Here is a 13,828-nt window from a genome sequence, read left to right as displayed (position 1 = left end):
TTAGTCTCACCCTTCCTATCAGATCTGACATCTAACTACTTGTTGATTCTCACTTTTGTTTCACTAAAGGGTACCAGCCCTGATCACTAAGTCTTGAGTGAGTTAATAACTGTTTTTATACTTCTCTTTTCGGACTTCCCTTTTACAAGTTACTGTAGAAATCCACTGTGCAGTTCTTTATCCTCTCCAAGTCCTTCTTCAAAATTTTCTGCTTCTTTACCGTGTGTGGTACACCACAAATACCTGCTCGTGGCTAGGCAGGTAGAAAGCTGTACTTTCAGCTTTTGATGGGCCAAGAACTGCGTATCTGCTCTTTTATCTGGATGATGTTGCTCTATCTATTCCTCTTCCAGCCCTTTGGTTCATCTGTTGTTGTGTATGTTTCCCAGATGAAGCTCTCCTCCAGCACGTTGTCATGTTCGTGAGTGGACAAGTGCTAGGGACCATCAGACTCTACCTTGCCAGATATGTGGAAGGAGAGTCATAACAGAAGAGATTCTCATTATATTAAGGTAAGACACTGTATATGTACTTTGCACAACCCTATGCCTATTTTCAACAAACAGTAAATAATGTAACATGTTATCCTGGAAAGGCTGTGTACATTCAGACTGTATGCATCATAATATGCTTGAGCCTTAAGTTACTTTTCAGAGTTTTTTAGACTCAGCTAAGGATAATTTTCCTGTAGATCATTTTTATATTGTTGACCTGACTGCAAGTGTGGGGAGAGGTAAAGAAAGAGCRCTTTCTAGATTTTCTGTTCCAGAGTGAAGTATTGCAGGTCACGCTCTTAAGCACGAGAAGTTCAGTCTAAAGAAATTTTGCTAAGTAATCACTGGGATTCAGATGATTACCATGAAAACCAAGATGATTTTTATGTATGCAGTACTGAAGATGACATGACTTTACATGTTCAGTTTAACAGATACAGGTAAGACTCTTTCATCAGTGTGGCTAACTAAACTCACATCTGAGATTCTGCATCATCTGAGGAGGGGTAAAGGTTTTAATTTAAGAAATGAACAAATATAGACCTGCTCTGATTATAGCCTAATGTGTCGATTCAGATGAAAATCAAGTCATTTGGAAACAATATCATAAGCTTACACATACTTGACCTCTGTGAAGAGCTTGACTGGTCACTCTGCCACTTTTAATATGCACTTAAAGAAATCTGGTGCTCCTCCTCCCCCCACTGATGACTGAGTATTTCTGAATAACTTAAAATTCACACCCACTTGAAATGTTGACTTGGGAATACACTTTTTTGGACACATGCTTCATCATATTTCAGCTGTACACAAAGATAAGCATTTTAGAAGTTTGGAGGCAGAGCATTTCCTCCTACAGAAGAGAATTTATATTTTCCCTGACATTGCCCAGGCAACACAGGCTTGAAGAAAAAAATTGACGCTAAAAGCAGAGTTCTCTAGTCTGGGAATCAACACTGTTATTTTATTCCCAGCTACATTCAGTATCCGACTTGACAAAGAGAAGAATGTACTTTGTAACTGCAGGGACATTGAACATATTTTGATGACCCATATAAAAGCTATTAGAGGGCATGAGGAAGCAAATAAAGGAATCTGGAGTTTTAGAAAGATTCGACATCAGATTCTCTCTGACTTCATCCAGTCTTTTGTCCTTCTGTGCCATTTCTTCTTTTTTTTTTCCTATTATTATTAGTGCTATTTTTTGTCTATTAAATTTAAAAAATGTTGCATGAGAGACTGAAACCCATGGTCTGTTCTCACCTAASCAGTATCTTAGCCACTGAGCTTCAGAATCAGTTCTGCTCTTCTGCCTTCCTGTTTGAAATCTTTCATATACCTAGAACAGCAGTGGTGAGCCACACACAAACTTAGAAATTAGAGAACTCTCATGGGAGCCATGGGCTTGAATCTTCTCAGGCTCAGAAGGGTTTTGGACCCAAGTCTAATTTAGCTAAAGTGACAAGTAAACCGAAAGGTGTCWACACGCTGAACTTAACAGAAGTTCCATACTTCATGCCAGACCAGCAGCCACCTTCCTTCACGTTTTCAAGCATGCAGGCATGTAGTTCTGATCCCCTATATCAAAACAGGAAGTTTTGAAGAGGCTGAGAGAGCAGCAACAAAGTCAAACTTACGAAATGGTCTCCGTATGAGAAATGATTATTTAGACTAGGATTCTCCCACCTGGAAAAGAGATGGCTTAGAGGGAGTTGTTGCTCTTCACACAACATATAATCAAGCTATGAAACTTCATGGATGTTGAAAGTTTATATGAATTTAAAAAGCAACTGGACAAATTCAAATTGAAAACATCTAGCTCAGAAAATTTCTGAGCGAGGAATTCTTGGAGGCTGGGCAACTCTCCTGAAYGGCATGCTGACTCCCTTGATCTTCATGGGACCAGTTCCAGGTGCATTCTGGCCTTTTTGAGTAGTATCAGCCAGGCAATTATACAAGATATTATACACCTTGTAAAACTAGTTGGAAGAAATGGGTATGCTAATCTACATTGGTCTGCAGTACTAAGAAGGTACAACGTCCTTCCTGATGATGAACCATCACATCTGGTGAGGGCAGCAGGTAAGATGCATGTTGCATCAATGGGCTACAACACAGTTTGAGGAAGCCATGACAGCCAAGTCTCCTATGATTTCCTTTCTGTCTGTCAGCCTGAGATAGTGTGGGTTGAATCTTATGAATGCTGTACTGTCCAATCATCTTTGCAACCCTGGAAGTGGAAGTCAGCATCCAAATAACCTTGGCAATCTTACCTTGGTGGTCCTATCATTACTGCACCAAATAAGAGGAACTTTCTCTATCTTGAAGTTCTTCCTACACTGGTGGGAGACCATGTCTTCCCATATCAACAGCACAAACCTGTCACCACTTATCACTCTTCATGGACCAGATACTATGAAATGGCCAGACACTATGAAATGGATGTATAACCACAGAAAATGTCTACCAAAGTAGCCAGCCCTGACTGCTCTAACTCTTTGCACAGATGCCACCAGCTGCTCTGTATGGCACACAGTGACAAGGAAAGCTTGCTTACTGCACAAGGAATCTCAGTACAGTTCCCAGCTGTCTCAATGTCTGCAGTCAGAAATGGACCTGTGCTGCTGCTGCAAATACAGCTGTCCCAGGCAAAGCTGAAAATGGCACGTCGCTCTAGTTGTGCAGAGATGCAAATGGTAGTTTGGCTCAGCAGTGGAGTGCATGGCACCTTCTACACAACTCCTCCTTGCGGTGGCTGACTTGAGAAACATCCTTTTCACAGGAGCTGCCCAAACTTAGCCATAACATGAGCCATTCCACACACACAGGGTAGGCTCGCAGTAGGCTGGGCACAGCGCAGTCTTGGCTACTGCATGATACAGCTAAGATGCATCTGGCTGAAAAATCACCGTCAGGTGCTTTTTTAATTTGTTGCTGTCCACTTGAAATGCGTTCCTTACAACTGAGTCTGTACTCACAAGTGCTCGGGGCCAGTGCTCAAAATCATGAAATCACACCCCTAAAGAATTAGTTTTGGAAAGAATAGTATTCCCATCTACACTGTTTCTTAGTTATTTACACATAACCCCTCCTAGTAATGGCTAGGAATCGTTCAGTGCTTTAAGTAATTATATTATTACTGTTTGTTTTCCTGGAGCCATTATCTGAGTAGCTRATGGTAGCTACTAACTAATACTACTCCTTATGTCTGAAATAATTCTAGAATTCTTTCAAATTAATCAAAGAACAATGTTCCAAATATCTTTAGGAAGCAAAAATATTTGAAATTGTGAGGAAATAACTGAAGCCACTGTTGTTATTACTTGATCTGAACTTGATAACTTTTTGCTGTTCTGTTTTTGGCAGAATCAGCTTCAGTTAATGAGATATGAGGGCCTTTACTTTTTGCAGATCAGAAATGAGTGCTTTGCTCCATCTTAGCTAATGAAATTCCCTTACATCAAAGGCTTTATCCTTTCTCCAGTTCTGTCTTAGTAGCTGGATGCTGTAAAACCAGGAATTCACTAAGATGATTAATACCTTACTCCACAGTAAGAAAGTATAAATATTCTTACGCCAGCTTCCAAATACAAACGTTCAACTTCCAAGCAGAGAAGAAACTGGGATGTACAATCCCAAGTTATACATGGAAAGAGTACAGACCCAGGGGTCTCTCAGGAAAACTGAATGGTACAAATGGAGTGTGGGAAAATGCTCAGAGCTTCAGGTCATGGCTGACATTTAAACTCAACACCTCTGTTTCTGTGTTGCTATTACTGGTAGTCAGTGACGTAAAACACTGCTTTGCTGTGGGTTTGGTATTGAGATAATTTGTACAATCAGCTCCTGAATATGGCTAYATTTACAGACTTAATAAAATCTTTCTATAAAATACCAAAACAGGTACCTAGAAGTAATGTTCTTTTTTAACTAGAAGAGATATGTTTTTTTGTATTACCTGCTCAATTAAAGTACTAATATCTGCCTCTTTACAAATGTGATCAATCACGTTATTATTGTCCATGATTCAGGTAACATTGTTAAGTTTTGCACCCAAAAGGACCTAGTGAGGTGACTTTCCTCTCTCCACACTTTATTTTTTTCATCAGCTCTGTTACTCAAAAGAAGAAAAATTACTGCACTAGAGATGGTCTGAGGTGCTTCGTCTTTGGCTGTTGCCTGCGGTCTTTTCCTTAATAAAGGAAAAGACCAGACATCTGAACTGGATCAGCACAGGCTCTGTCAGTCCGCCTCTCCAGCTAACATTGGTAATGAGAGGCTGGTTTATGGACAGATGACGCTATTTATTCTCCATGTTGTTTTTTTAACTATGTTTCTGTAAAACATTCTTCTATTTTTTAAGAGAATGAGCCCAACTCCTGATGAATTTGTGGTTTGGAAAAAAGGTGGCACATTGCATAGAAGAAATAACTTTGAAAATACCCTTTAAAAACACCCAGCATTGTCTTAGGTAATACTTAAGTAATATGCACATGGCTGCTGCTAAGACTATATAAATGGCTGCATTAGTGCAAATAAAAGAAGCCATCTAGGCCTGCCTATTAAAAGGCAGTTTGTCTGCAGCCTTCTAAGTCTGTTTTTCTTACCTTAGGAGGTTGCAGAATCATTAAGAGAATCATGGCAGGGTTAATAACCGTTAGCAAATGCCAGTTGTGGTAAATCAAATCCTACTCAAGCCATTGCCAGATTGGGCTTTGACTGTGCCAGAACAACTTTACCCCATCTTTGCTCATCAGTCCTTCATACCATGAAAGGTAATAAAAGCACGAGTGCATCAGATGAAGCTCTGATGGCTTTGTTCTTTCAGTGATGGAAGCCAAATTCTGACTGATGGAAGCTATTCRGTATATCACCAGCATTTGATTAAAATGTGGTCTGTTAAACCTGCTATACCTGAAAGGGAAGGTGGAGAAAAAGAAAAGGAATAGCACTTTGAAGTTTTTTCCCCCCAGGAAAGTTCCTCTTTTTCCCCTTTACTGTGGGTCACTACAGAAATAAATTCAAGTTGGGGGAAGTAGTGAAAGAAAGAGGAAGAACAGGCAGCTAGTTTGTACATGTACGTGTCCACTGATAGAGGTTTTTGGGTGAACAGATATTTCAAGTACAAGGTAAGAGAATCTAGACACCCAAAGCAAACATCTTTGTTGAAAGGGTTGGAAGGTTCAAAGGGAGCCATTAGCAAGCAGAGATGTTAAGTAAGAGGTTATCACCTACCTGATTGGTAGGCATCACCGTGCAGGAGCTCTCTGCTGACCCGAAACCCGTGGCAAACTGCAAATGATACAAGGCTTAAAGACAGTTGCACAAATTTCAGCATTACGATTCACTGCAGGATCAAGTAGAAGAGAAATTTGGCTTAGAACAAAAATGATAGTAATAACAACCTGGTCCATAGGGCATTTTTTCACAATAGTTGTCAAAGTGTTTAATAAAACCCTTTGCAGTACAACTCTGAAAGAGAAGACATGACGCAGGACAAACCACCAAAACTGACAGTCAGATGCGAAGGACAGGTGGAGTCAAACTGATTCACAAATGTGAACTGCTTCAGCTGAAGTTTGGGACGCTGTAGGTCATTGTGTCATTTCTCTGAATGAACCAGTCTGATATTCTGAAAACCAAATACATCCCCAAACTTAAGGAAAGTAGGACGCCCACATTTAACAGTCACTACATCTTTCATTTTAAATGAGACATTTAAATCCTCTATTCAAAGAATGAAAAGTGTTTTTTAAGGTACTAAAAAAGATGTCTCTTCCAGTGCTTGAAATAATCCATTTCAGAGTGATACTAACTGAAAGATATCATAGACAGAGTAAAAAGTGTTGGAGGATAGGGCAGCTTTTTTAAAAAAATAATAATAATGCTTTACCAGTTAGGTTTGTTTTTAGACATTTTAAAAGAGACAAAGTTGATTTTGAACGGTAGCTTTAGCAGTGAATCACAACAACAAAAAAAACATGCATCACTGATTTCATGTTACACGTTACATATGTTACACTAGCAAAAACCTCCTCTTGAAAGGTTTAATTGCATTAACAATGTTATTTTATATGATGTTTTTGTACTAACAAGCTGCATTTCGATGACTTATTGAGGTCATACAGGACATTTATGTTTAGATGTCTGTTGGCATCTGCTGATTGTGTTCAATTGCCAATAGTATAGTAAAGAGATCTTTCGCTGCTTTGTTAGGTGCTATGAGAAATTCAGACTTATTCCATCCAATTCTGGATTTTGACAGAAGCAAAAAAAGCTTTACAGATTATGTCTTTTTAAAATGTAATCAGGCCCCAGCGAGCTCTGAGGATGGAGCGCCCCTGCCTTCCACATGTGGGGAATCCCGGCTGCAGACGCGTTGGAGGAGAACCCGCATCTCAGCACAGCCAGTAACATGCAACCTAACGCCCCCAGTGATACCCAGCTCCTGCCAGTGCCCTGGGCAGGTCACTACAGAAAGGGCTCGTGTGCAAAGTTCCCAGGACTTAAAGCATGAAGAGATTCAATACATGAAAACAGGTACGGATAATGACTCTAATACAGTTGCAGTCAGTATGGATTTCTTCTAACGGCCAGTACCAATAAGCCTCTGGCAGTGGAAGACACCAACTTGCAATAAAGAGCCAAGCCTGAAGAGCAAGTATGTGGGTCCCCGCCACCCTGCAGCTGCCAGTGAAATCGGCAGGTGCTCAGAGGGGCAGGCCTCACCCAGGACAGGGCGCTGTGCAGAAGCCATTTCCTGTTTTCACAGCATGAAGTGTGTGTTTGCCCTGCTCAACACCATATTTGTGTCTTTATCTGGTCTTTGATTTCTCCTAGGTTTCAGAAATCTCAGCTAGCCCCATCCCTCACTCTAAAGTACCATTTAATGTAACCGGTGGATAAAAAGCATATGTAATTTTTTAATAAGATTTCTGGCTTCACCCTTTTAACCCAAAGAATAACTATAAATAGTTTATAATGTCTGGGATTTCCACAGCCTAAGTGCAGCTATAAATAGTTCTAAACATTTTCCCACTTCATGCTTTTGAAAAGAACATTCTCCACTTCCTTTCTTGGAGAACCCTTGGGAATAATGCTAGATCACAGCTCAGAAAATATGTATATTAGGAGAGTTTAGCAAAACATAGCTAACAAAGTTGCTAACAGCAGCTCTCAAATTAATTTCACATAAGGAAAAGGTCATGCATCTTTTGTAACAAGTTCATATTCATAACTCACCCCAGGACACTGAAACCAACCATTTGTGGTATGTCTCTATTCACTTAGCCCATAAGGGTATTTGGGGGGTTGTTTGTTTTTGCAAGGAATTCGTTGTTCTCCAGCCTCGCAAGCCATGGCAGGATTTATTTGTATTTACTTGAAGTACGTGTGTGTCCAGCATCTGGTATTTCAAACATTAAAGCAGAACACGTCCTTTCGTCTTATTTTTAAGCATGACTTCAGTACCCTYCTGCAGACGTCTGTGCGACTGGAAGCGCTCAGCCGGGACGCAGCGGCAGGGTACAAGCACCCCGGCTCGGCGGAGGCTTTCCCAGGGCAGCGGCCCCGGGGGGCCGCGGCCGGGCGGGAGCTCGGGGCCGCCCGCGCCGCTCCGCGCCGCTCCGCGCTGCGCCGCGCCGCCCCCTGCTGGCGCGCCGCGGGCCGCCACGCGCGGCACCCCGCACCCGGGTGGGAGGGAACTCCCTTTTCGCCGAGGCTGAGCTCGGCTTTGAAACGAGCCAGAAGCAGGAAAGCTTGTAAATCTAAAGCTCAGGAGAGATTGCTCCAAAAGCAAAACAAAACAAAACAAAACAAAACAACAACAACAACAAACCTAAGTCTGCAAGGCAAATGCGACTCCCTGCCATTGTGTCCTTCATTTTTTTTATGTTGCCTTTTTATTTTGCTTTAAGTCCCCACAGTCCTTTTCGCTTAAAAAGCTCTAAAACCTCCCCTATTTGTTTTAGCCTTGACTTGGAGATATTTGAAGTTGATGATCAGAAAAACTGAAATTTATTGTTGCAGAGGACAATAAGAAATTATTTGCTCAAGGAAAGCAGATCACGTGTCTCTTAATGGACAGATATTTGTAACATTCAGCTACAGGGAATGGCTTCCACACAGAAAATTATGGAAGTTCAGTTCAGTAGAACAGCTCAGTTCCAGAGAGCCAGAGCATTTACTCTGAGTGGCTCAGGAAAATGTTCATGTGAAAACAGAAAACCCCAGATGCCGTTACATCTTTTCAAAATACAGAGCAGTTTATTGAGAGCATTTCATGCATGGCTTACATGTATACAAAAATCTAGATGAGCAGTAATGAAAGACCAGATTCAAAACAAACATTTTTAAATTGGGCCTAGGAACTGGCAGGGATGTTGAGTTCCTAATATTAGATGGCAATGACTTCTGTAAACAAGGAGCATGAGAAGAGAAAGTCCTAACCCCATAGGACACCAGCAACTCAGAGAACCTCGGTGGCATAAGGTGTGAAGTGTGTGATGGCTAACATTAAAAGTACAGTGAAATGGTTTACAGAATAGATCAAATCAAGCTGAGATGCCTCCAGGAATTCAAATTTGTTTTCTTTAGATCCTTTAGTTTTAAATGTGTACCTATGCAGTGGCAAAGTTGTATACATCATTCATTAAATACAAATTGGCAGTGATGCAACCAAAACCAAGATGCTGATTCCTTAAAAAGAGCCAAAGCTTCCAAAAGGATTACTACTGCAGCCTTTTCTCTGATTTGTTACATGGTGTACATCTCTGCATTCACTTAAACACTGAAAGAAATAAGGCTACCACTTCAAAAATGACTCTTTTGTCATTGACTCGATTGTAGTTGCTCTGGAAAAGAGTTGTTGAGATTGTGGAAAATTCGTCATAACTAAGAAGATCTGATGGTGTATGGGAATAGAGTGTTCTCAGCTTCRCTAGCGTGGCTCCCTCTCACACCACTGCTGAAGGCTTTGGAAGTTGTGTGTCGTGGAGGGGACCGAGTTTTGATTCTTTAGATCCATTGCAGCCAGAATGTGGGGCATAAAAATACTTTGTATCACCACTGATCAAGCAAGAAGTGGAGTGACCAGTGAATGCTCTGTTGTCCATATGAAAAAACACTTTACAGATAACCTCTATATTAAGCTAACTGTGAGAAAAGAGAAGTAATGGCTCTATGGCTGATGACAAAAGACAATGCTGATCTCTCGGTCAGGGAAAATAGCTATCTGCCAGCTAGCACTGTTATTCGGAGTACGCTGAATAAGAACTGAGATGCCTCTACCAGCAGACCAGTAGAATGAGTCTGCTGTTTGGACAGTAGGAACATAAGCCCCTCAAAAAACCTGGAGAAATGATACAACTTTGATATAACGCTTCTTCCTCTAACTTCCAAAGCTTTCCTGAAAAGAGCATTGAGAATGCACCCAGCTGTATGTTACATTTACAGTTACCTGCGATAATCTCATATTTGAGCCAGAAATTGTGTGAAGTCAAAAAAATCAATTGGCATAGCTTATACCATATTGTCATGCAGTAAACGTTCTCTAAGCRTTCATTCTCCTCAGCCCAGTTTCTTTTCCTCCCAATCTTGCTTTTCAAGTGGAACTCCTTTACTACTGAGCATTCATTTAAATAATCAGAGTATGAGCCACAGCCCCTGAACTGGCAATTTCACTCACCTCCCATCTGTGCAGCACTTTTCTGTCTCATGTCCCTAACTCTATAGGGTACAAGTGCAAGTCACTCTGGTGTATTCAACTCAAAGTGTTGCTCCCATTTGGCATGGAACAAGGTCTTACTGAACCCAAAAGCCAAACACAGGATTTCCAAACAGGAGTAATATGCTGGGAGGGCTTAATGTGCTGAGAGGACTCAGCTCCCAGAGAAGACTTCACACTATTCTAGGTATACTGTACTGTGCAACTGAATGGGGAAGTAAGTTGAGCTAGGAAAGAGTTAAATGATCAAGCTGAAATGTTATTTAAATATCATGAATTAAAAGCTCCAGACTAGCTGCAAAGAATAAAAAGGGGCACAAGCTTGGCAATGTTCCTAAGGCAGTAAAAGCAATGTTTAAAGAGAAAGAAATCTTTGTCTGTATGCGAAAAGGAAACTCAATTTGGCAAAATGGAGCAAGGAAAATGTATCTGGGTGATAGCAAACTGACAGAATACAAATTTCCCTCAATGCAAGGAGAATCTCCATGAACATTTAAGCACAGCTACTGTGAAAGATCTCACCTTGTAATACAATCAAGGTGAAAACCCAGCAATTCCATCRTCTATTTTTAAATGCCTGTGTTTAATTGTAATTGTTTCTGTCACATCTCACTCTCTGTTTCCCACCACGAGGAAAAAAAGTCAGTCCCTTCTTCCTCACTCATTTATGTTGTGACAAATGCTGTCTTAGAATTCAGTTTGCTTCCATTGGAGCCATTTGCCGATGATTTAATTAAAACAGGAACATGGAGACCAGCCTCCCTGCAACCCAAACCTCTTGCCTCGCCAAAGAAAACTGTCAGGCAGAGGAGTGAGATTACACTAATGCATCGTAACTGCCAACCGTTGCCGAAAAGGGTGGTCCCCCACCTCCTCCACAGGGAATCTAACACAGGATAGCCTCAGACTAGCATGGATCCGATTGCTGTTTTGGTGGAACAGTGACCCTTTTTTATTGCTTCAGAGGGTTAGTTTTCAGCTGCTTGATCAGGTTCAACTTGTAGTCACCCAGCATTGATATCAGGAAAGCAGTGGGAACTTATGGCTGAGGGGAGAGGACCCGCTCTGGTCAGAGGCAGAGTTGAGTTGCAGCAAATTAGGTATAATGTGAAACCGCCTGTTGAGAAGAGCATGATCAGAAGCCTCAGTGCTAGACCCTTAAAGGACAAGGATGAGAGTTTCTACAGGGTGCAATTAATTACATTGCTATGTTAAGTGCTGAGCATCCCTTTTGCTAAATTGCAAGCCTGCCATTGAAAACTGGGTGGGGAAAATTAACTCAATTTCTTGGAGGTTGTTATCGCTTCAAAATGCATTCTTTCTCCTATCTTGCTCTTGCAGTGAGAAATTCTTCACACAAGACTGTGGAGCAGGGAAGAGTGCTGCCCTGGAGCTGCAAGATCCCTTAAACCTGCCAGACAGAGTAGATGAGGCAGGGAGCTGAAGTGGTAATCCTCATGAGCCCTGTCAGCCAGTGGGGTGACTGACGGGGTGATTTCTCCCACGGGAAGGCTGCTCTGTTATGTTTTCATTGGGGGTCCGCATCAGCCTGCCCTGGCCTCGGCACTCAGCTGGTAGCGCTGCCAGGAGGGGAGGCTGATGGCTGAGCTGCAGCACATCCCATCACTTCCAGCAAAAGGGACATTCTCACCCCATGTGCAAACAACCAAAGTACATTTACTTCTAATGAAACCCTTTCTGAAATGATTGTCGCTTTACATTTGCCTGTAAGGAAACCCCCCAGAATAACTCAGTGCACATCTAGTTCAATTCACTGTTGTTGTTGTTACTGCCCCATGCCAAACACATCCGAGAAAACCCTGGTACTTACATAAATTCCTGCAATCGTATGAACAAGGAGAAATGTCTTCCTGACTGCACCTGGAATTTGGCATATGACACATTAATAGCCTTTGTAGTTTTCTTCTAGGTAGTGTAACCACGGAAGCTCTCTAAACTGAAATAATTAGGACTCTGGAGATTCCCTAAACAAGTTCCCATGAGAAAAGGATTTGTGGTTAAGTTTTCAGAACTCCGGCAACTTGCACAGGCGGGACTATAATGACATTATTCTTTGCAGTGACAGAAAGAAAGAACTCACAAGATAATGCTGAAAGTGGATCCCTTCAACTGGAAATGTGGTATTATATGATTTGCTAATATTTTTATTTTTCTTCTATTCTCAGAGCAAACTTGGATGAACAGTACCTCTCTGCTGTGCTGATACTTATTGATGAAACATTTCAGAAATTACGTGCTCATGTACCTATCTGCCTATACAAGAGAAGGATGTAAATTTAATTATATTCAGCACTTTTGCAGCAAGTTTTTTCTTATGAATCTAGCTTTAGTTTTATAGGACAGGGTTCTGTGAAACTAAGTAGTATACTTGTGCTGCTGCATGGGAAATGTCTTGCTTTTAATGAGTTGCCAACTTAATGACCTGTGGGATTTCAAAGTTCCTTTTTGGTTTTAAAGGAAATGATTAATATATTTTCTGTCTTTAATTATGGTACCATAATTGTGTAAAAGGAATTCCATTCATTCTTTTCTTCAATTAAATGCTTTACATTTGTGAATGTTAGACAATATATTCTCTTAAAAGGTCTGTCCATAAAAGAGATGTATAATATTATTCACTTTCAGACTGAAGATTGATGAAAATAATGGTACTCCTCAGTTTTTGGCCAGAATATTTTGAATCTTACTTTAAAAGGATGCACACGTTGTTTAAATGATTGTTTGACTAAAATAAGGTGGATTTATATGGAAATAAATTCCATGGCTTCAAACATCTATTAACATAATTTATTTTTTACAACAAAAAATATTTTAAAAAACAGGAAATCTCATGTGTATATTTTTGTTGATACTGTACTTGGTGATTGTAACTCACTAACAAATGTCCTAGACTAAATTTGGATAATTGGTAGTATATAATATATTTTAGAAAGCAAATCTTGATCCTRCTGCTCTGTCTGCATAATTTAAGCGTTTTCTAGTTCTGAAAATGATCATGACTTCTTTCTCCTTTTTATGCCCCAAATAATTGGGAGTTTAATTTCTTAATTTTCTAAGAGTTTACATAAAGAGAGCAGTGTGCAAGTCCCATCCCTGTGACCCAGATATTTTGAGTCCTGCTATTATGGACCAGATATTTTTCAGTGATCTGTGGATCTCTGGAAATAAATTCTTTGATTTGACTATCCCTTGTACCTAAGAAGGACTTGATTTTGCAAAAACTGCTAGGTGGAATGAACTAGATGCCTTCTCAGAGCCTCCCTGACTTCAGCACAGCTGTGTGAAGGCAAAAAGCCCTTCAGTTTATTTTAAGGTAAGATTTAAACTGCAAAACAAAACCATTTCTTATCTACAGAATCATAAATAAAACTTTTTTCCATGCCAGGAAAGATGATCTCCAGCTTGGAAATTTTGAAAGCTATCTTTCTGGAGTATCTTGCTGGAGGTATCTTTCCAATCTTAATATTTAGTTTATTTGTATATTTGGAAGCATTTCACTTTTTGTGTATTGCTCAAGACGTATATGCCTGCCACAAGGATGGAATATAAGGCTTTGATTTAGAAAATCCTTTACTGTGCACAACAAAAA

Source organism: Apteryx rowi, unplaced genomic scaffold (genome assembly GCF_003343035.1).
Source record: "Apteryx rowi isolate R43461 unplaced genomic scaffold, aptRow1 scaffold_796, whole genome shotgun sequence".
In the NCBI taxonomy this organism is placed as follows: domain Eukaryota; kingdom Metazoa; phylum Chordata; class Aves; order Apterygiformes; family Apterygidae; genus Apteryx; species Apteryx rowi.
This window is presented reverse-complemented; position numbering follows the sequence as displayed.